This window comes from Pseudophryne corroboree, chromosome 4, assembly GCF_028390025.1.
Source record: "Pseudophryne corroboree isolate aPseCor3 chromosome 4, aPseCor3.hap2, whole genome shotgun sequence".
Classification (NCBI taxonomy): domain Eukaryota; kingdom Metazoa; phylum Chordata; class Amphibia; order Anura; family Myobatrachidae; genus Pseudophryne; species Pseudophryne corroboree.
The window spans coordinates 633,669,208-633,690,398 of NC_086447.1; the positions used below are offsets into that span (position 1 = coordinate 633,669,208).

The window sequence follows — 21,191 nt, forward strand, 5'->3', positions numbered from 1 at the left end:
GGGGTCCAAGTCCCATATGGGGTGGAAGTCATTACAGCAAGTGTCTCATCACTAGAGTTGATATTTTATCCTTGCTTCAACTGTAAAACAGTCTTGCAGTGTTTAGCTTGTAAAAAATGACCACAGAAGCTAAAATATGACATTAATTATGATAACATTGTTGTTGTTCTTGTTTTTTAAACCTTTTCTATCACGTGGACAGCTTATTCAAGTGCCATCTGGCATGCAAGTTCCTTTGTTGCTCATCATTCATCACCAAAAATGATTTTCTTTTTCAATTCTTATGACTGTACTGATTGTATTGAATAAAATCCACATCGAGCATAACCAATTAATGCTGCAAAGTGCTCCAGTGGCGCAATTGGTCAGTGCGCGGTACTTATAAGACAGTATCTGTTCAGCAATGCCGAGGTTGTGAGTTCAAGCCTCACCTGGAGCATCTTTGTATACTGTTTTTTTTTCCTTTTCTTGTGTCATTAGTCATTGATTATAAACTGCTACCTTAATATTTAATATGATATTACAAGGGATGGAAGAAAGAAAGAAAAAACACAAACATGATTGTGCATTTAAGTTGTCAGCACACATCTGCTTTGGTTCAAATGCACTGCATATCTTCCTTCAGTCAGACAACAAAACAGCAATGGAAAAGATTAACATACTGTTGGTAAAGCAGTTGCATCAAATTGATTTTCTGCAATATAGCATGATAATCCATACTGACAGCTCTGGATAGTACCAGCACATTTCTTGCTGGACTTGGTAATGCAAAGAACACAGTAAACAGCTTCACTTTTTCCTCAAAAATAAATAATTGACTATTAAAAACCTAACAGTCTTAAATAAGAACATCAGTAAGCACCACTGGCATAATGGATAAGTCACTGCCCTCCTAAGCCAGGGGGTCCAAGTCCCATATGGGGTGGAAGTCATTACAGCAAGTGTCTCATCACTAGAGTTGATATTTTATCCTTGCTTCAACTGTAAAACAGTCTTGCAGTGTTTAGCTTGTAAAAAATGACCACAGAAGCTAAAATATGACATTAATTATGATAACATTGTTGTTGTTCTTGTTTTTTAAACCTTTTCTATCACGTGGACAGCTTATTCAAGTGCCATCTGGCATGCAAGTTCCTTTGTTGCTCATCATTCATCACCAAAAATGATTTTCTTTTTCAATTCTTATGACTGTACTGATTGTATTGAATAAAATCCACATCTAGCATAACCAAGTAATGCTGCAAAGTGCTCCAGTGGCGCAATTGGTCAGCGCGCGGTACTTATAAGACAGTATCTGTTGAGCAATGCCGAGTTTGTGAGTTCAAGCCTCACCTGGAGCAGCTTTGTATAACGTTTTTTTTTCCTTTTCTTATGTCATTAGTCATTGATTATAAACTGCTACCTTAATATTTAATATGATATTACAAAGGATGGAAGAAAGAAAGAAAGAAAGAAAGAAAGAAAAAACACAAACATGATTGTGCATTTAAGTTGTCAGCACACATCTGCTTTGGTTCAAATGCACTGCATATCTTCCTTCAGTCAGACAACAAAACAGCAATGGAAAAGATTAACATACTGTTGGTAAAGCAGTTGCATCAAATTGATTTTCTGCAATATAGCATGATAATCCATACTGACAGCTCTGGATAGTACCAGCACATTTCTTGCTGGACTTGGTAATGCAAAGAACACAGTAAACAGCTTCACTTTTTCCTCAAAAATAAATAATTGACTATTAAAAACCTAACAGTCTTAAATAAGAACATCAGTAAGCACCACTGGCATAATGGATAAGTCACTGCCCTCCTAAGCCAGGGGGTCCAAGCCCCATATGGGGTGGAAGTCATTACAGCAAGTGTCTCATCACTAGAGTTGATATTTTATCCTTGCTTCAACTGTAAAACAGTCTTGCAGTGTTTAGCTTGTAAAAAATGACCACAGAAGCTAAAATATGACATTAATTATGATAACATTGTTGTTGTTCTTGTTTTTTAAACCTTTTCTATCACGTGGACAGCTTATTCAAGTGCCATCTGGCATGCAAGTTCCTTTGTTGCTCATCATTCATCACCAAAAATGATTTTCTTTTTCAATTCTTATGACTGTACTGATTGTATTGAATAAAATCCACATCTAGCATAACCAATTAATGCTGCAAAGTGCTCCAGTGGCGCAATTGGTCAGTGCGCGGTACTTATAAGACAGTATCTGTTCAGCAATGCCGAGGTTGTGAGTTCAAGCCTCACCTGGAGCATCTTTGTATACTGTTTTTTTTTCCTTTTCTTGTGTCATTAGTCATTGATTATAAACTGCTACCTTAATATTTAATATGATATTACAAGGGATGGAAGAAAGAAAGAAAAAACACAAACATGATTGTGCATTTAAGTTGTCAGCACACATCTGCTTTGGTTCAAATGCACTGCATATCTTTCTTCAGTCAGCCAACAAAACAGCAATGGAAAAGATTAACATACTGTTGGTAAAGCAGTTGCATCAAATTGATTTTCTGCAATATAGCATGATAATCCATACTGACAGCTCTGGATAGTACCAGCACATTTCTTGCTGGACTTGGTAATGCAAAGAACACAGTAAACAGCTTCACTTTTTCCTCAAAAATAAATAATTGACTATTAAAAACCTAACAGTCTTAAATAAGAACATCAGTAAGCACCACTGGCATAATGGATAAGTCACTGCCCTCCTAAGCCAGGGGGTCCAAGTCCCATATGGGGTGGAAGTCATTACAGCAAGTGTCTCATCACTAGAGTTGATATTTTATCCTTGCTTCAACTGTAAAACAGTCTTGCAGTGTTTAGCTTGTAAAAAATGACCACAGAAGCTAAAATATGACATTAATTATGATAACATTGTTGTTGTTCTTGTTTTTTAAACCTTTTCTATCACCGTGGACAGCTTATTCAAGTGCCATCTGGCATGCAAGTTCCTTTGTTGCTCATCATTCATCACCAAAAATGATTTTCTTTTTCAATTCTTATGACTGTACTGATTGTATTGAATAAAATCCACATCTAGCATAACCAAGTAATGCTGCAAAGTGCTCCAGTGGCGCAATTGGTCAGCGCGCGGTACTTATAAGACAGTATCTGTTGAGCAATGCCGAGTTTGTGAGTTCAAGCCTCACCTGGAGCAACTTTGTATAACGTTTTTTTTTCCTTTTCTTATGTCATTAGTCATTGATTATAAACTGCTACCTTAATATTTAATATGATATTACAAAGGATGGAAGAAAGAAAGAAAGAAAAAACACAAACATGATTGTGCATTTAAGTTGTCAGCACACATCTGCTTTGGTTCAAATGCACTGCATATCTTCCTTCAGTCAGACAACAAAACAGCAATGGAAAAGATTAACATACTGTTGGTAAAGCAGTTGCATCAAATTGATTTTCTGCAATATAGCATGATAATCCATACTGACAGCTCTGGATAGTACCAGCACATTTCTTGCTGGACTTGGTAATGCAAAGAACACAGTAAACAGCTTCACTTTTTCCTCAAAAATAAATAATTGACTATTAAAAACCTAACAGTCTTAAATAAGAACATCAGTAAGCACCACTGGCATAATGGATAAGTCACTGCCCTCCTAAGCCAGGGGGTCCAAGTCCCATATGGGGTGGAAGTCATTACAGCAAGTGTCTCATCACTAGAGTTGATATTTTATCCTTGCTTCAACTGTAAAACAGTCTTGCAGTGTTTAGCTTGTAAAAAATGACCACAGAAGCTAAAATATGACATTAATTATGATAACATTGTTGTTGTTCTTGTTTTTTAAACCTTTTCTATCACGTGGACAGCTTATTCAAGTGCCATCTGGCATGCAAGTTCCTTTGTTGCTCATCATTCATCACCAAAAATGATTTTCTTTTTCAATTCTTATGACTGTACTGATTGTATTGAATAAAATCCACATCTAGCATAACCAAGTAATGCTGCAAAGTGCTCCAGTGGCGCAATTGGTCAGCGCGCGGTACTTATAAGACAGTATCTGTTGAGCAATGCCGAGTTTGTGAGTTCAAGCCTCACCTGGAGCAGCTTTGTATAACGTTTTTTTTTCCTTTTCTTATGTCATTAGTAATTGATTATAAACTGCTACCTTAATATTTAATATGATATTACAAAGGATGGAAGAAAGAAAGAAAGAAAGAAAGAAAAAACACAAACATGATTGTGCATTTAAGTTGTCAGCACACATCTGCTTTGGTTCAAATGCACTGCATATCTTCCTTCAGTCAGACAACAAAACAGCAATGGAAAAGATTAACATACTGTTGGTAAAGCAGTAGCATCAAATTGATTTTCTGCAATATAGCATGATAATCCATACTGACAGCTCTGGATAGTACCAGCACATTTCTTGCTGGACTTGGTAATGCAAAGAACACAGTAAACAGCTTCACTTTTTCCTCAAAAATAAATAATTGACTATTAAAAACCTAACAGTCTTAAATAAGAACATCAGTAAGCACCACTGGCATAATGGGTAAGGCACTGTTCTCCTAAGCAAGTGGTTGTGGGTTTAAGTCCCGTCTGAGTTGGAAGTCATTACAGCAAGTGTCTCATCACTAGAGTTGATATTTTATCCTTGCTTCAACTGTAAAACAGTCTTGCAGTGTTTAGCTTGTAAAAAATGACCACAGAAGCTAAAATATGACATTAATTATGATAACATTGTTGTTGTTTTTTAAACCTTTTCTATCACAGTGGACAGCTTATTCAAGTGCCATCTGGCATGCATGTTCCTTTGTTGCTCATCATTCATCACCAAAAATGATTTTCTTTTTCAATTCTTATGACTGTACTGATTGTATTGAATAAAATCCACATCTAGCATAACCAACTAATGCTGCAAAGTGCTCCAGTGGTGCAATTGGTCAGCGCGCGGTACTAATAAGACAGTATTTGTTGAGCAATGCCGAGGTTGTGAGTTCAAGCCTCACCTGGAGCATCTTTGTATACTGTTTTTTTTTCCTTTACTTATGTCATTAGTCATTGATTATAAACTGCTACCTTAATATTTAATATGATATTACAAAGGATGGAAGAAAGAAAGAAAGAAAAAACACAAACATGATTGTGCATTTAAGTTGTCAGCACACATCTGCTTTGGTTCAAATGCACTGCATATCTTCCTTCAGTCAGCCAACAAAACAGCAATGGAAAAGATTAACATACTGTTGGTAAAGCAGTTGCATCAAATTGATTTTCTGCAATATAGCATGATAATCCATACTGACAGCTCTGGATAGTACCAGCACATTTCTTGCTGGACTTTGTAATGCAAAGAACACAGTAAACAGCTTCACTTTTTTTCAAAAATAAATAATTGACTATTAAAAACCTATCAGTCTTAAATAAGGACATCAGTAAGCACCACTGGCATAATGGATAAGGCACTGTTCTCCTAAGCCAGTGGTTGTGGGTTTAAGTCCCGTCTGAGTTGGAAGTCATTACAGCAAGTGTCTCATCACTAGAGTTGATATTTTATAATTGCTTCAACTGTAAAACAGTCTTGCAGTGTTTAGCTTGTAAAAAATGACCACAGAATCTAAAATATGACATTAATTATGATAACATTGTTGTTGTTGTTGTTTTTTAAACCTTTTCTATCACCGTGGACAGCTTATTCAAGTGCCATCTGGCATGCATGTTCCTTTGTTGCTCATCGTTCATCACCAAAAAAGATTTTCTTTTTCAATTCTTATGACTGTACTGATTGTATTGAATAAAATCCACATCTAGCATAACCAATTAATGCTGCAAAGTGCTCCAGTGACACAATTGGTCAGCGCGCGGTACTTATAAGACAGTATCTGTTGAGCAATGCCGAGGTTGTGAGTTCAAGCCTCACCTGGAGCATCTTTGTATACTGTTTTTTTTTTTCCTTTTCTTATGTCATTAGTCATTGATTATAAACTGCTACCTTAATATTTAATATGATATTACAAAGGATGGAAGAAAGAAAGAGAAAACACAAACATGATTGTGCATTTAAGTTGTCAGCACACATCTGCTTTGGTTCAAATGCACTGCATATCTTCCTTCAGTCAGCCAACAAAACAGCAATGGAAAAGATTAACATACTGTTGGTAAAGCAGTTGCATCAAATTGATTTTCTGCAATATAGCATGATAATCCATACTGACAGCTCTGGATAGTACCAGCACATTTCTTGCTGGACTTGGTAATGCAAAGAACACAGTAAACAGCTTCACTTTTTCCTCAAAAATAAATAATTGACTATTAAAAACCTAACAGTCTTAAATAAGAACATCAGTAAGCACCACTGGCATAATGGGTAAGGCACTGTTCTCCTAAGCCAGTGGTTGTGGGTTTAAGTCCCGTCTGAGTTGGAAGTCATTACAGCAAGTGTCTCATCACTAGAGTTGATATTTTATCCTTGCTTCAACTGTAAAACAGTCGTGCAGTGTTTAGCTTGTAAAAAATGACCACAGAAGCTAAAATATGACATTAATTATGATAACATTGTTGTTGTTGTTGTTGTTTTTTAAAACTTTTCTATCGCAGTGGACAGCTTATTCAAGTGCCATCTGGCATGCATGTTCCTTTGTTGCTCATCATTGATCACCAAAAATGATTTTCTTTTTCAATTCTTATGACTGTACTGATTGTATTGAATAAAATCCACATCTAGCATAACCAATTAATGCTGCAAAGTGCTCCAGTGGCGCAATTGGTCAGTGCGCGGTACTTATAAGACAGTATCTGTTCAGCAATGCCGAGGTTGTGAGTTCAAGCCTCACCTGGAGCATCTTTGTATACTGTTTTTTTTTCCTTTTCTTGTGTCATTAGTCATTGATTATAAACTGCTACCTTAATATTTAATATGATATTACAAGGGATGGAAGAAAAAAAGAAAAAACACAAACATGATTGTGCATTTAAGTTGTCAGCACACATCTGCTTTGGTTCAAATGCACTGCATATCTTTCTTCAGTCAGCCAACAAAACAGCAATGGAAAAGATTAACATACTGTTGGTAAAGCAGTTGCATCAAATTGATTTTCTGCAATATAGCATGATAATCCATACTGACAGCTCTGGATAGTACCAGCACATTTCTTGCTGGACTTGGTAATGCAAAGAACACAGTAAACAGCTTCACTTTTTCCTCAAAAATAAATAATTGACTATTAAAAACCTAACAGTCTTAAATAAGAACATCAGAGTGCACCACTGGCATAATGGATAAGTCACTGCCCTCCTAAGCCAGGGGGTCCAAGTCCCATATGGGGTGGAAGTCATTACAGCAAGTGTCTCATCACTAGAGTTGATATTTTATCCTTGCTTCAACTGTAAAACAGTCTTGCAGTGTTTAGCTTGTAAAAAATGACCACAGAAGCTAAAATATGACATTAATTATGATAACATTGTTGTTGTTCTTGTTTTTTAAACCTTTTCTATCACCGTGGACAGCTTATTCAAGTGCCATCTGGCATGCAAGTTCCTTTGTTGCTCATCATTCATCACCAAAAATGATTTTCTTTTTCAATTCTTATGACTGTACTGATTGTATTGAATAAAATCCACATCTAGCATAACCAAGTAATGCTGCAAAGTGCTCCAGTGGCGCAATTGGTCAGCGCGCGGTACTTATAAGACAGTATCTGTTGAGCAATGCCGAGTTTGTGAGTTCAAGCCTCACCTGGAGCAGCTTTGTATAACGTTTTTTTTTCCTTTTCTTGTGTCATTAGTCATTGATTATAAACTGCTACCTTAATATTTAATATGATATTACAAAGGATGGAAGAAAGAAAGAAAGAAAAAACACAAACATGATTGTGCATTTAAGTTGTCAGCACACATCTGCTTTGGTTCAAATGCACTGCATATCTTCCTTCAGTCAGACAACAAAACAGCAATGGAAAAGATTAACATACTGTTGGTAAAGCAGTTGCATCAAATTGATTTTCTGCAATATAGCATGATAATCCATACTGACAGCTCTGGATAGTACCAGCACATTTCTTGCTGGACTTGGTAATGCAAAGAACACAGTAAACAGCTTCACTTTTTCCTCAAAAATAAATAATTGACTATTAAAAACCTAACAGTCTTAAATAAGAACATCAGTAAGCACCACTGGCATAATGGATAAGTCACTGCCCTCCTAAGCCAGGGGGTCCAAGTCCCATATGGGGTGGAAGTCATTACAGCAAGTGTCTCATCACTAGAGTTGATATTTTATCCTTGCTTCAACTGTAAAACAGTCTTGCAGTGTTTAGCTTGTAAAAAATGACCACAGAAGCTAAAATATGACATTAATTATGATAACATTGTTGTTGTTCTTGTTTTTTAAACCTTTTCTATCACGTGGACAGCTTATTCAAGTGCCATCTGGCATGCAAGTTCCTTTGTTGCTCATCATTCATCACCAAAAATGATTTTCTTTTTCAATTCTTATGACTGTACTGATTGTATTGAATAAAATCCACATCTAGCATAACCAAGTAATGCTGAAAAGTGCTCCAGTGGCGCAATTGGTCAGCGCGCGGTACTTATAAGACAGTATCTGTTGAGCAATGCCGAGTTTGTGAGTTCAAGCCTCACCTGGAGCAGCTTTGTATAACATTTTTTTTTCCTTTTCTTATGTCATTAGTCATTGATTATAAACTGCTACCTTAATATTTAATATGATATTACAAAGGATGGAAGAAAGAAAGAAAGAAAAAACACAAACATGATTGTGCATTTAAGTTGTCAGCACACATCTGCTTTGGTTCAAATGCACTGCATATCTTCCTTCAGTCAGACAACAAAACAGCAATGGAAAAGATTAACATACTGTTGGTAAAGCAGTTGCATCAAATTGATTTTCTGCAATATAGCATGATAATCCATACTGACAGCTCTGGATAGTACCAGCACATTTCTTGCTGGACTTGGTAATGCAAAGAACACAGTAAACAGCTTCACTTTTTCCTCAAAAATAAATAATTGACTATTAAAAACCTAACAGTCTTAAATAAGAACATCAGTAAGCACCACTGGCATAATGGGTAAGGCACTGTTCTCCTAAGCAAGTGGTTGTGGGTTTAAGTCCCGTCTGAGTTGGAAGTCATTACAGCAAGTGTCTCATCACTAGAGTTGATATTTTATCCTTGCTTCAACTGTAAAACAGTCTTGCAGTGTTTAGCTTGTAAAAAATGACCACAGAAGCTAAAATATGACATTAATTATGATAACATTGTTGTTGTTTTTTAAACCTTTTCTATCACAGTGGACAGCTTATTCAAGTGCCATCTGGCATGCATGTTCCTTTGTTGCTCATCATTCATCACCAAAAATGATTTTCTTTTTCAATTCTTATGACTGTACTGATTGTATTGAATAAAATCCACATCTAGCATAACCAATTAATGCTGCAAAGTGCTCCAGTGGTGCAATTGGTCAGCGCGCGGTACTAATAAGACAGTATTTGTTGAGCAATGCCGAGGTTGTGAATTCAAGCCTCACCTGGAGCATCTTTGTATACTGTTTTTTTTTCCTTTACTTATGTCATTAGTCATTGATTATAAACTGCTACCTTAATATTTAATATGATATTACAAAGGATGGAAGAAAGAAAGAAAGAAAAAACACAAACATGATTGTGCATTTAAGTTGTCAGCACACATCTGCTTTGGTTCAAATGCACTGCATATCTTCCTTCAGTCAGCCAACAAAACAGCAATGGAAAAGATTAACATACTGTTGGTAAAGCAGTTGCATCAAATTGATTTTCTGCAATATAGCATGATAATCCATACTGACAGCTCTGGATAGTACCAGCACATTTCTTGCTGGACTTGGTAATGCAAAGAACACAGTAAACAGCTTCACCTTTTCCTTAAAAAATAAATAATTGACTATTAAAAACCTAACAGTCTTAAATAAGAACATCAGTAAGCACCACTGGCATAATGGATAAGTCACCGCCCTCCTAAGCCAGGGGGTCCAAGTCCCATATGGGGTGGAAGTAATTACAGCAAGTGTCTCATCACTAGAGTTGATATTTTATCCTTGCTTCAACTGTAAAACAGTCTTGCAGTGTTTAGCTTGTAAAAAATGACCACAGAAGCTAAAATATGACATTAATTATGATAACATTGTTGTTGTTGTTTTTTAAACCTTTTCTATCACCGTAGACAGCTTATTCAAGTGCCATCTGGCATGCATGTTCCTTTGTTGCTCATCATTCATCACCAAAAATGATTTTCTTTTTCAATTCTTATGACTGTACTGATTGTATTGAATAAAATCCACATCTAGCATAACCAATGAATGCTGCAAAGTGCTCCAGTGGCGCAATTGGTCAGCGCATGGTACTAATAAGACAGTATCAGTTGAGCAATGCCGAGGTTGTGAGTTCAAGCCTTACCTGGAGCATATTTGTATACTGTTTTTTTTTTCTTTTCTTATGTCATTAGTCATTGATTATAAACTGCTACCTTAATATTTAATATGATATTACAAAGGATGGAAGAAAGAAAGAAAAAACACAAACATGATTGTGCATTTAAGTTGTCAGCACACATCTGCTTTGGTTCAAATGCACTGCATATCTTCCTTCAGTCAGCCAACAAAACAGCAATGGAAAAGATTAACATACTGTTGGTAAAGCAGTTGCATCAAATTGATTTTCTGCAATATAGCATGATAATCCATACTGACAGCTCTGGATAGTACCAGCAAATTTCTTGCTGGACTTGGTAATGCAAAGAACACAGTAAACAGCTTCACTTTTTTTCAAAAATAAATAATTGACTATTAAAAACCTATCAGTCTTAAATAAGGACATCAGTAAGCACCACTGGCATAATGGATAAGGCACTGTTCTCCTAAGCCAGTGGTTGTGGGTTTAAGTCCCATCTGAGTTGGAAGTCATTACAGCAGTGTCTCATCACTAGAGTTGATATTTTATCCTTGCTTCAACTGTAAAACAGTCTTGCAGTGTTTAGCTTGTAAAAAATGACCACAGAAGCTAAAATATTACATTAATTATGATAACATTGCTGTTGTTGTTGTTTTTTAAACCTTTTCTATCACCGTGGACAGCTTATTCAAGTACCATCTGGCATGCATGTTCCTTTGTTGCTCATCATTCATCACCAAAAATGATTTTCTTTTTCAATTCTTATGACTGTACTGATTGTATTGAATAAAATCTAGAGATGAGCGCCTGAAATTTTTCGGGTTTTGTGTTTTGGTTTTGGGTTCGGTTCCGCGGCCGTGTTTTGGGTTCGAACGCGTTTTGGCAAAACCTCACCGAATTTTTTTTGTCGGATTCGGGTGTGTTTTGGATTCGGGTGTTTTTTTCCAAAAACACTAAAAAACAGCTTAAATCATAGAATTTGGGGGTCATTTTGATCCCAAAGTTTTATTAACCTCAAAAACCATAATTTACACTCATTTTCAGTCTATTCTGAATACCTCACACCTCACAATATTATTTTTAGTCCTAAAATTTGCACCGAGGTCGCTGTGTGAGTAAGATAAGCGACCCTAGTGGCCGACACAAACACCGGGCCCATCTAGGAGTGGCACTGCAGTGTCACGCAGGATGGCCCTTCCAAAAAACCCTCCCCAAACAGCACATGACGCAAAGAAAAAAAGAGGCGCAATGAGGTAGCTGACTGTGTGAGTAAGATTAGCGACCCTAGTGGCCGACACAAACACCGGGCCCATCTAGGAGTGGCACTGCAGTGTCACGCAGGATGTCCCTTCCAAAAAACCCTCCCCAAACAGCACATGACGCAAAGAAAAAAAGAGGCGCAATGAGGTAGCTGACTGTGTGAGTAAGATTAGCGACCCTAGTGGCCGACACAAACACCGGGCCCATCTAGGAGTGGCACTGCAGTGTCACGCAGGATGTCCCTTCCAAAAAACCCTCCCCAAACAGCACATGACGCAAAGAAAAAAAGAGGCGCAATGAGGTAGCTGACTGTGTGAGTAAGATTAGCGACCCTAGTGGCCGACACAAACACCGGGCCCATCTAGGAGTGGCACTGCAGTGTCACGCAGGATGTCCCTTCCAAAAAACCCTCCCCAATCAGCACATGATGCAAAGAAAAAGAAAAGAAAAAAGAGGTGCAAGATGGAATTGTCCTTGGGCCCTCCCACCCACCCTTATGTTGTATAAACAAAACAGGACATGCACACTTTAACCAACCCATCATTTCAGTGACAGGGTCTGCCACACGACTGTGACTGATATGACTGGTTGGTTTGGACCCCCCCCAAAAAAGAAGCAATTAATCTCTCCTTGCACAAACTGGCTCTACAGAGGCAAGATGTCCACCTCATCTTCACCCTCCGATATATCACCGTGTACATCCCCCTCCTCACAGATTATCAATTCGTCCCCACTGGAATCCACCATCTCAGCTCCCTGTGTACTTTGTGGAGGCAATTGCTGCTGGTCAATGTCTCCGCGGAGGAATTGATTATAATTCATTTTAATGAACATCATCTTCTCCACATTTTCTGGATGTAACCTCGTACGCCGATTGCTGACAAGGTGAGCGGCGGCACTAAACACTCTTTCGGAGTACACACTTGTGGGAGGGCAACTTAGGTAGAATAAAGCCAGTTTGTGCAAGGGCCTCCAAATTGCCTCTTTTTCCTGCCAGTATAAGTACGGACTGTGTGACGTGCCTACTTGGATGCGGTCACTCATATAATCCTCCACCATTCTATCAATGTTGAGAGAATCATATGCAGTGACAGTAGACGACATGTCCGTAATCGTTGTCCGGTCCTTCAGTCCGGACCAGATGTCAGCATCAGCAGTCGCTCCAGACTGCCCTGCATCACCGCCAGCGGGTGGGCTCGGAATTCTGAGCCTTTTCCTCGCACCCCCAGTTGCGGGAGAATGTGAAGGAGGAGATGTTGACAGGTCGCGTTCCGCTTGACTTGACAATTTTGTCACCAGCAGGTCTTTCAACCCCAGCAGACCTGTGTCTGCCGGAAAGAGAGATCCAAGGTAGGCTTTAAATCTAGGATCGAGCACGGTGGCCAAAATGTAGTGCTCTGATTTCAACAGATTGACCACCCGTGAATCCTTGTTAAGCGAATTAAGGGCTGCATCCACAAGTCCCACATGCCTAGCGGAATCGCTCCGTGTTAGCTCCTCCTTCAATGCCTCCAGCTTCTTCTGCAAAAGCCTGATGAGGGGAATGACCTGACTCAGGCTGGCAGTGTCTGAACTGACTTCACGTGTGGCAAGTTCAAAGGGCATCAGAACCTTGCACAACGTTGAAATCATTCTCCACTGCACTTGAGACAGGTGCATTCCACCTACTATATCGTGCTCAATTGTATAGGCTTGAATGGCCTTTTGCTGCTCCTCCAACCTCTGAAGCATATAGAGGGTTGAATTCCACCTCGTTACCACTTCTTGCTTCAGATGATGGCAGGGCAGGTTCAGTAGTTTTTGGTGGTGCTCCAGTTTTCTGTACGTGGTGCCTGTACGCCGAAAGTGTCCCGCAATTCTTCTGGCCACCGACAGCATCTCTTGCACGCCCCTGTCGTTTTTTAAAAAATTCTGCACCACCAAATTCAAGGTATGTGCAAAACATGGGACGTGCTGGAATTGGCCAAGATTTAATGCACACACAATATTGCTGGCGTTGTCCGATGCCACAAATCCACAGGAGAGTCCAATTGGGGTAAGCCATTCCGCGATGATCTTCCTCAGTTGCCGTAAGAGGTTTTCAGCTGTGTGCGTATTCTGGAAAGCGGTGATACAAAGCGTAGCCTGCCTAGGAAAGAGTTGGCGTTTGCGAGATGCTGCTACTGGTGCCGCCGCTGCTGTTCTTGCGGCGGGAGTCCATACATCTACCCAGTGGGCTGTCACAGTCATATAGTCCTGACCCTGCCCTGCTCCACTTGTCCACATGTCCGTGGTTAAGTGGACATTGGGTACAGCTGCATTTTTTAGGACACTGGTGAGTCTTTTTCTGAGGTCTGTGTACATTTTCGGTATCGCCTGCCTAGAGAAATGGAACCTAGATGGTATTTGGTACCGGGGACACAGTACCTCCAACAAGTCTCTAGTTGGCTCTGCAGTAATGATGGATACCGGAACCACGTTTCTCACCACCCAGGATGCCAAGGCCTCAGTTATCCGCTTTGCAGTAGGATGACTGCTGTGATATTTCATCTTCCTCGCAAAGGACTGTTGAACAGTCAATTGCTTACTGGAAGTAGTACAAGTGGGCTTACGACTTCCCCTCTGGGATGACCATCGACTCCCAGCGGCAACAACAGCAGCGCCAGCAGCAGTAGGCGTTACACGCAAGGATGCATCGGAGGAATCCCAGGCAGGAGAGGACTCGTCAGAATTGCCAGTGACATGGCCTGCAGGACTATTGGCATTCCTAGGGAAGGAGGAAATTGACACTGAGGGAGTTGGTGGGGTGGTTTGCGTGAGCTTGGTTACAAGAGGAAGGGATTTACTGGTCAGTGGACTGCTTCCACTGTCACCCAAAGTTTTTGAACTTGTCACTGACTTATTATGAATGCGCTGCAGGTGACGTATAAGGGAGGATGTTCCGAGGTGGTTAACGTCCTTACCCCTACTTATTACAGCTTGACAAAGGGAACACACGGCTTGACACCTGTTGTCCGCATTTCTGGTGAAATACCTCCACACCGAAGAGCTGATTTTTTTGGTATTTTCACCTGGCATGTCAACGGCCATATTCCTCCCACGGACAACAGGTGTCTCCCCGGGTGCCTGACTTAAACAAACCACCTCACCATCAGAATCCTCCTGGTCAATTTCCTCCCCAGCGCCAGCAACACCCATATCCTCCTCATCCTGGTGTACTTCAACACTGACATCTTCAATCTGACTATCAGGAACTGGACTGCGGGTGCTCCTTCCAGCACTTGCAGGGGGCGTGCAAATGGTGGAAGGCGCATGCTCTTCACGTCCAGTGTTGGGAAGGTCAGGCATCGCAACCGACACAATTGGACTCTCCTTGTGGATTTGGGATTTCAAAGAACGCACAGTTCTTTGCGGTGCTTTTGCCAGCTTGAGTCTTTTCAGTTTTCTAGGGAGAGGCTGAGTGCTTCCATCCTCATGTGAAGCTGAACCACTAGCCATGAACATAGGCCAGGGCCTCAGCCGTTCCTTGCCACTCCGTGTGGTAAATGGCATATTGGCAAGTTTACGCTTCTCCTCCGACAATTTTATTTTAGGTTTTGGAGTCCTTTTTTTACTGATATTTGGTGTTTTGGTTTTGACATGCTCTGTACTATGCCATTGGGCATCGGCCTTGGCAGACGACGTTGCTGGCATTTCATCGTCTCGGCCATGACTAGTGGCAGCAGCTTCAGCACGAGGTGGAAGTGGATCTTGATCTTTCCCTAATTTTGGAACCTCAACATTTTTGTTCTCCATATTTTAATAGGCACAACTAAAAGGCACCTCAGGTAAACAATGGAGATGGATGGATTGGATACTAGTATACAATTATGGACGGGCTGCCGAGTGCCGACACAGAGGTAGCCACAGCCGTGAACTACCGCACTGTACTGTGTCTGCTGCTAATATATAGACTGGTTGATAAAGAGATAGTATACTCGTAACTAGTATGTATGTATAAAGAAAGAAAAAAAAACCACGGTTAGGTGGTATATACAATTATGGACGGGCTGCCGAGTGCCGACACAGAGGTAGCCACAGCCGTGAACTACCGCACTGTACTGTGTCTGCTGCTAATATATAGACTGGTTGATAAAGAGATAGTATACTCGTAACTAGTATGTATGTATAAAGAAAGAAAAAAAAACCACGGTTAGGTCACTGGTATATACAATTATGGACGGGCTGCCGAGTGCCGACACAGAGGTAGCCACAGCCGTGAACTACCGCACTGTACTGTGTCTGCTGCTAATATAGACTGGTTGATAAAGAGATAGTATACTACTAATATTATATACTGGTGGTCAGGTCACTGGTCACTAGTCACACTGGCAGTGGCACTCCTGCAGCAAAAGTGTGCACTGTTTAATTTTAATATAATATTATGTACTCCTGGCTCCTGCTATAACCTATAACTGGCACTGCAGTAGTGCTCCCCAGTCTCCCCCACAATTATAAGCTGTGTGAGCTGAGCAGTCAGACAGATATATAATATATATAGATGATGCAGCACACTGGCCTGAGCCTGAGCAGTGCACACAGATATGGTATGTGACTGACTGAGTCACTGTGTGTATCGCTTTTTTCAGGCAGAGAACGGATATATTAAATAAACTGCACTGTGTGTCTGGTGGTCACTCACTATATAATATATTATGTACTCCTGGCTCCTGCTATAACCTATAACTGGCACTGCAGTAGTGCTCCCCAGTCTCCCCCACAATTATAAGCTGTGTGAGCTGAGCAGTCAGACAGATATATATAATATTATATATAGATAATAGATGATGCAGCACACTGGCCTGAGCCTGAGCAGTGCACACAGATATGGTATGTGACTGAGTCACTGTGTGCTGTGTATCGCTTTTTTCAGGCAGAGAACGGATTATAAATAAAAGTGGTGGTCACTGGTCACTATCAGCAAAACTCTGCACTGTACACTACTGAGTACTCCTAATGCTCCCCAAAATTAGTAAATCAAGTGTCTCTCTAATCTATTCTAATTCTAAACGGAGAGGACGCCAGCCACGTCCTCTCCCTATCAATCTCAATGCACGTGTGAAAATGGCGGCGACGCGCGGCTCCTTATATAGAATCCGAGTCTCGCGATAGAATCCGAGCCTCGCGAGAATCCGACAGCGTCATGATGACGTTCGGGCGCGCTCGGGTTAACCGAGCAAGGCGGGAAGATCCGAGTCGCTCGGACCCGTGAAAAAAAACATGAAGTTCTGGCGGGTTCGGATTCAGAGAAACCGAACCCGCTCATCTCTAATAAAATCCACATCTAGCATAACAACTTAATGCTGCAAAGTGCTCCAGTGGCGCAATTGGTCAGCACGCGGTACTTATAAGACAGTATTTGTTGAGCAATGCCGAGGTTGTGAGTTCAAGCCTCACCTGGAGCTTCTTTGTATACTGTTTTTTTTTCCTTTTCTTATGTCATTAGTCATTGATTATAAACTGCTACCCTAATATTTAATATGATATTACAAAGGATGGAAGAAAGAAAGAAAAAACACAAACATGGTTGTGCATTTAAGTTGTCAGCACACATCTGCTTTGGTTCAAATGCACTGCATATCTTCCTTCAGTCAGCCAACAAAACAGCAATGGAAAAGATTAACATACTGTTGGTAAAGCAGTTGCATCAAATTGATTTTCTGCAATATAGCATGATAATCCATACTGACAGCTCTGGATAGTACCAGCACATTTCTTGCTGGACTTGGTAATGCAAAGAACACAGTAAACAGCTTCACTTTTTCCTCAAAAATAAATAATTGACTATTAAAACCCTAACAGTCTTAAATAAGAACATCAGTAAGCACCACTGGCATAATGGGTAAGGCACTGTTCTCCTAAGCAAGTGGTTGTGGGTTTAAGTCCCGTCTGAGTTGGAAGTCATTACAGCAAGTGTCTCATCACTAGAGTTGATATTTTATCCTTGCTTCAACTGTAAAACAGTCTTGCAGTGTTTAGCTTGTAAAAAATGACCACAGAAGCTAAAATATGACATTAATTATGATAACATTGTTGTTGTTGTTTTTTAAACCTTTTCTATCACCGTGGACAGCTTATTCAAGTGCCATCTGGCATGCATGTTCCTTTGTTGCTCATCATTCATCACCAAAAATGATTTTCTTTTTCAATTCTTATGACTGTACTGATTGTATTGAATAAAATCCACAGCTAGCATAACCAATTAATGCTGCAAAGTGCTCCAGTGGCGCAATTGATCAGCGCACGGTACTTATACGACAGTATCTGTTGAGTAATGCCGAGGTTGTGAGTTCAAGCCTCACCTGGAGCATCTTTGTATACTGTTTTTTTTTCCTTTTCTTATGTCATTAGTCATTGATTATAAACTGCTACCTTAATATTTAATATGATATTACAAAGGATGGAAGAAAGAATGAAAAAACACAAACATGATTGTGCATTTAAGTTGTCAGCACACATCTGCTTTGGTTCAAATGCACTGCATATCTTCCTTCAGTCAGCCAACAAAACAGCAATGGAAAAGATTAACATACTGTTGGTAAAGCAGTTGCATCAAATTGATTTTCTGCAATATAGCATGATAATCCATACTTACAGCTCTGGATAGTACCAGCACATTTCTTGCTGGACTTGGTAATGCAAAGAATACAGTAAACAGCTTCACTTTTTCCTCAAAAATAAATAATTGACTATTAAAAACCTAACAGTCTTAAATAAGAACATCATTAAGCACCACTGGCATAATGGATAAGTCACTGCCCTCCTAAGCCAGGGGGTCCAAGTCCTATATGGGGTGGAAGTAATTACAGCAAGTGTCTCATCACTAGAGTTGATATTTTATCCTTGCTTCAACTGTAAAACAGTCTTGCAGTGTTTAGCTTGTAAAAAATGACCACAGAAGCTAAAATATGACATTAATTATGATAACATTGTTGTTGTTGTTTTTTAAACCTTTTCTATCACCATAGACAGCTTATTCAAGTGCCATCTGGCATGCATGTTCCTTTGTTGCTCATCATTCATCACCAAAAATGATTTTCTTTTTCAATTCTTATGACAGTACTGATTGTATTGAATAAAATCCACATCTAGCATAACCAATGAATGCTGCAAAGTGCTTCAGTGGCGCAATTGGTCAGCACGCGGTACTAATAAGACAGTATCAGTTGAGCAATGCCGAGGTTGTGAGTTCAAGCCTTACCTGTAGCATATTTGTATTAGAGATGAGCGGGTTCGGTTCCTCTGAATCCGAACCCGCCCGAACTTCAGGTTTTTTACACGGGTCCGAGCAGGCTCGGATCTTCCCGCCTTGCTCGGCTAACCCGAGCGCGCCCGAACGTCATCATCACGCTGTCGGATTCTCGCGAGACTCGGATTCTATATAAGGAGCCCTGCGTCGCCGCCATTTTCACACGTGCATTGAGAGTCATAGGGAGAGGACGTGGCTGGCGTCCTCTCCGTTTAGAAAAGAGAGAGACACAGTATTTTGGGGAGCATTATTAGGAGGAGTACTACTATACTGTATACTACTATACTACTTGCTGAAGTGATATTTATAGATTAGATAATAGATAGTGTGACTGTAAGTGTATTATCTGACTTGTGGGGGAGACACTGACAGTGGGGAGCAGTTAGAGTCTGAGAGCAGGACTCAGGAGTACATATAACGTACAGTACACACTTTTGCTGCCAGAGTCAGTGCCACACTGCCATTGTTGTGACCACACTGACCACCAGTATAATAATATATTTTGTGATTGTCTGCTTAGGCCTCGGAGTACTAGTTGCAAGTTGCAACGTGACCTGAAGTGACCACCAGTTTAATAATCAATCACCACCAGTTTAATATATATATATATATATATATATATATATATATATATATAATTGTATATAATATATATATATATATATATATATATATAATATTGTATACCACCTACCCGTGGTTTTTTTTTTTTTCATTCTTCTTTATACATACTACTATAGTAGCTTACTGTAGCAGTCTGCGGTGCTGTGCTGACCTGACAGTGTCCAGCAGGTCCGTCATCAGTCATTACATAATAAATATATATAGTACCTGTCCGGCTGCAGTACTAGTGATATTATATTGATTTCATCTCATTATCAATAATTTATCATCCAGTCTAGACTCTATATTAGCAGCAGACACAGTACGTTAGTCCACGGCTGTAGCTACCTCTGTGTCGGCACTCGGCAGTCCATCCATAATTGTATACCACCTACCCGTGTTTTTTTTTTTTTCTTTCTTCTTTGTACATACTACTATAGAGTATAGTAGCTTACTGTAGCAGTCTGCGGTGCTGCTGAGCTGACAGTGTCCAGCAGGTCCGTCATCAGTCATCATTACCTAATAAATATATTATCTACCTGTCCGGCTGCAGTACTAGTGATATTATATATACATACATATATATATTGATTTCATCTCATTATCAATCATCCAGTCTATATTAGCAGCAGACACAGTACGTTAGTCCACGGCTGTAGCTACCTCTGTGTCGGCACTCGGCAGTCCATCCATAATTGTATACCACCTACCCGTGGTTTTTTTTTTTCTTTCTTCTTTGTACATACTACTATAGAGTATAGTAGCTTACTGTAGCAGTCTGCGGTGCTGCTGAGCTGACAGTGTCCAGCAGGTCCGTCATCAGTCATCATTACCTAATAAATATATTATCTACCTGTCCGGCTGCAGTACTAGTGATATTATATATACATACATATATATATTGATTTCATCTCATTATCAATCATCCAGTCTATATTAGCAGCAGACACAGTACGTTAGTCCACGGCTGTAGCTACCTCTGTGTCGGCACTCGGCAGTCCATCCATAATTGTATACCACCTACCCGTGTTTTTTTTTTTTCTTTCTTCTTTGTACATACTACTATAGAGTATAGTAGCTTACTGTAGCAGTCTGCGGTGCTGCTGAGCTGACAGTGTCCAGCAGGTCCGTCATCAGTCATCATTACCTAATAAATATATTATTTACCTGTCCGGCTGCAGTACTAGTGATATTATATATACATACATATATATATTGATTTCATCTCATTATCAATCATCCAGTCTATATTAGCAGCAGACACAGTACGTTAGTCCACGGCTGTAGCTACCTCTGTGTCGGCACTCGGCAGTCCATCCATAATTGTATACCACCTACCCGTGGTTTTTTTTTTCTTTCTTCTTTGTACATACTACTATAGTATAGTAGCTTACTGTAGCAGTCTGCGGTGCTGCTGAGCTGACAGTGTCCAGCAGGTCCGTCATCAGTCATCATTACCTAATAAATATATTATCTACCTGTCCGGCTGCAGTACTAGTGATATTATATATACATACATATATATATATTGATTTCATCTCATTATCATCCAGTCTATATTAGCAGCAGACACAGTACGGTAGTCCACGGCTGTAGCTACCTCTGTGTCGGCACTCGGCAGTCCATCCATAAGTATACTAGTATCCATCCATCTCC

The 21,191-nt window shown here is 39.9% G+C and overlaps 12 non-coding genes across 12 annotated transcripts; all 12 read left to right on the forward strand.

Moving 5' to 3' along the window:
• The first annotated feature begins 346 nt into the window (after positions 1–346).
• TRNAI-UAU (transfer RNA isoleucine (anticodon UAU)) lies at positions 347–439 on the forward strand. The gene is given in 2 exon segments: positions 347–384; positions 404–439. It is a non-coding gene; the product is annotated as a tRNA-Ile (tRNA).
• An 808-nt stretch (positions 440–1,247) lies between these two features.
• On the forward strand, positions 1,248–1,340 carry TRNAI-UAU (transfer RNA isoleucine (anticodon UAU)). The gene is given in 2 exon segments: positions 1,248–1,285; positions 1,305–1,340. It is a non-coding gene; the product is annotated as a tRNA-Ile (tRNA).
• Positions 1,341–2,164: 824 nt separating this feature from the next.
• Positions 2,165–2,257, forward strand: TRNAI-UAU (transfer RNA isoleucine (anticodon UAU)). The gene is given in 2 exon segments: positions 2,165–2,202; positions 2,222–2,257. It is a non-coding gene; the product is annotated as a tRNA-Ile (tRNA).
• An 809-nt stretch (positions 2,258–3,066) lies between these two features.
• TRNAI-UAU (transfer RNA isoleucine (anticodon UAU)) lies at positions 3,067–3,159 on the forward strand. Its single transcript is given in 2 exon segments — positions 3,067–3,104; positions 3,124–3,159. It is a non-coding gene; the product is annotated as a tRNA-Ile (tRNA).
• An 812-nt stretch (positions 3,160–3,971) lies between these two features.
• On the forward strand, positions 3,972–4,064 carry TRNAI-UAU (transfer RNA isoleucine (anticodon UAU)). The gene is given in 2 exon segments: positions 3,972–4,009; positions 4,029–4,064. It is a non-coding gene; the product is annotated as a tRNA-Ile (tRNA).
• Positions 4,065–4,885: 821 nt separating this feature from the next.
• TRNAI-AAU (transfer RNA isoleucine (anticodon AAU)) lies at positions 4,886–4,978 on the forward strand. The gene is given in 2 exon segments: positions 4,886–4,923; positions 4,943–4,978. It is a non-coding gene; the product is annotated as a tRNA-Ile (tRNA).
• Positions 4,979–6,709: 1,731 nt separating this feature from the next.
• TRNAI-UAU (transfer RNA isoleucine (anticodon UAU)) lies at positions 6,710–6,802 on the forward strand. Its single transcript is given in 2 exon segments — positions 6,710–6,747; positions 6,767–6,802. It is a non-coding gene; the product is annotated as a tRNA-Ile (tRNA).
• An 809-nt stretch (positions 6,803–7,611) lies between these two features.
• Positions 7,612–7,704, forward strand: TRNAI-UAU (transfer RNA isoleucine (anticodon UAU)). The gene is given in 2 exon segments: positions 7,612–7,649; positions 7,669–7,704. It is a non-coding gene; the product is annotated as a tRNA-Ile (tRNA).
• An 812-nt stretch (positions 7,705–8,516) lies between these two features.
• On the forward strand, positions 8,517–8,609 carry TRNAI-UAU (transfer RNA isoleucine (anticodon UAU)). The gene is given in 2 exon segments: positions 8,517–8,554; positions 8,574–8,609. It is a non-coding gene; the product is annotated as a tRNA-Ile (tRNA).
• An 813-nt stretch (positions 8,610–9,422) lies between these two features.
• Positions 9,423–9,515, forward strand: TRNAI-AAU (transfer RNA isoleucine (anticodon AAU)). The gene is given in 2 exon segments: positions 9,423–9,460; positions 9,480–9,515. It is a non-coding gene; the product is annotated as a tRNA-Ile (tRNA).
• An 811-nt stretch (positions 9,516–10,326) lies between these two features.
• Positions 10,327–10,419, forward strand: TRNAI-AAU (transfer RNA isoleucine (anticodon AAU)). Its single transcript is given in 2 exon segments — positions 10,327–10,364; positions 10,384–10,419. It is a non-coding gene; the product is annotated as a tRNA-Ile (tRNA).
• Positions 10,420–17,900: 7,481 nt separating this feature from the next.
• Positions 17,901–17,993, forward strand: TRNAI-UAU (transfer RNA isoleucine (anticodon UAU)). The gene is given in 2 exon segments: positions 17,901–17,938; positions 17,958–17,993. It is a non-coding gene; the product is annotated as a tRNA-Ile (tRNA).
• The last annotated feature ends 3,198 nt before the right edge of the window (positions 17,994–21,191 follow it).